Here is a 1585-nt window from a genome sequence, read left to right as displayed (position 1 = left end):
AAGTCTCCGCCAGATTACAACGTTTGAGGACACCTTTATAAAACATGGAATAAAGATGCATATATAGTCCTTTTCTAAGGAACACAACAGTTCAACCTTTATACTTATCATATGAGTGGTCATAAGAGGATGGGACGACCAATAACTTAAATCAATGAATCATTTGGAGAAGGTTAAGGCGAAACTCAAGCACAGCGCTCTCCTCTTTTACATCCGGTACATCTTCAATGGAAACTGCAGGAATCTGATAGTTAATTTTGATTTTCCTCTTACTACTTTTTAAAAAATGGGTGAACTTGGCTAAAGAATTAATCACCTTCTTCTTCTTCATCCATCTTGTGAGATTTAAAAAGTCTGATCATTTATCTGCCTGACCTCATCAATGATTTTTTTTTCTTCAGATCCTTCAATAAACAAATCAAAGTAAGTATCAATGAAATCTTAAAAATCTTATAATCCCGCATGAACAAAAAAAAAAAAAAGAGAAGGTGATTACGGAGTGTATGGAGCCAATTGAAGAGTAGTTTCTTGTTATCATCATGAACGTATGCAGAGGGTTGAAGTTGGGTTCCTTGTTGATTTGACTTAATTATGATTCTGGCTTCTGTTTTGTATCTCGACTAACAAAAGAGTATTTGTGTGATGACCTTATAACAAAACTGTGTCCCTTGTGCTTTAGAAGACGGTGAAGATAAATTGAACAGAAGGTCGTGGGATTGTCTGAATGACCTCATCATGGGCGATTGAAAATAATGTGCCACCGAATCGTCGTCAGCGCAGAAGAAGAGAGTCCAGATCGTTTTCTTCACCGTCTCATGGAACAGAAGCCGTGGACTTCCCGTTTGGTTTCGCAGTCGCGGAGGAGGCGACAGTCTTCTTGTTGGTTTTGCGGTCGCTGGAGATTGAAGCGTTTCTTTTGGGTTCCATCGGGATGTTTGTCTGAGAGAAGCTTTTCAATATTAATCTAGACATAAGCTAAGGAAATAGATCTATTAATAGACAAACGGAGAGAAAGGTGAAAAGAATTTATTAAATGAGTTCAAGCAAGGTCTGATTAGAGTAGTTAGTGGTGAAAGTATGCGATGAAACGGATTTGGAGAGAAGAAGAGTAATGGAAGATGTGGAAGACGAAATGTGAAAGAAGAACGGCGGAAAGAGAGAAGAGAGAAGAGAGAATGAGTCGACGCAAGGAGAAGAAGCCAAAAACAAAATAAGAAAAGTTAAAATAGAAACCCAATACAAAACATGAACATGAAGCCCAAATCAATATTATACAAAGATGACATGGATGATTGCTGCAATATTAGTGGCTGATTTTCTGATCCTAAGTGGCATAGCTCAGGAGGCTTGTTATTCTCTTTTTAATAGTGTTAGATTTGTAGGGGTGGGCAAAAAACCCGAGCCAAACCGAGTCAAACCGAACCAACCGAACCGAAACCGATTCAAACCAACCAAAATCTATTTCAAACCATTCAATTGAAGATTTCCCTAACCCAAATGGTTCGGTTCGGTTTCGGTTTAATACCGAACCGAGAAACCCATGTGTTTTTGTAATTATTTAAATTTAAAATATTAGTAATACTAA

General features: G+C 37.7%; 1 long non-coding RNA gene across 1 annotated transcript; it reads right to left on the bottom strand.

Annotated features, from left to right (window-relative positions):
* Positions 1-1161, bottom strand: LOC106313081. Its single transcript, XR_001264298.1, has 3 exons — positions 497-1161; positions 317-404; positions 1-234 (listed from the first exon to the last, which is right to left on the bottom strand). It is a non-coding gene; the product is annotated as an uncharacterized LOC106313081 (long non-coding RNA).
* Between the last annotated feature and the right edge of the window lie 424 nt (positions 1162-1585).

Source organism: Brassica oleracea, chromosome C1 (genome assembly GCF_000695525.1).
Source record: "Brassica oleracea var. oleracea cultivar TO1000 chromosome C1, BOL, whole genome shotgun sequence".
Lineage (NCBI taxonomy): Eukaryota > Viridiplantae > Streptophyta > Magnoliopsida > Brassicales > Brassicaceae > Brassica > Brassica oleracea.
Note: the sequence above shows the minus strand (reverse complement) of the source record. Positions and strands in the feature narration are given on the sequence as shown.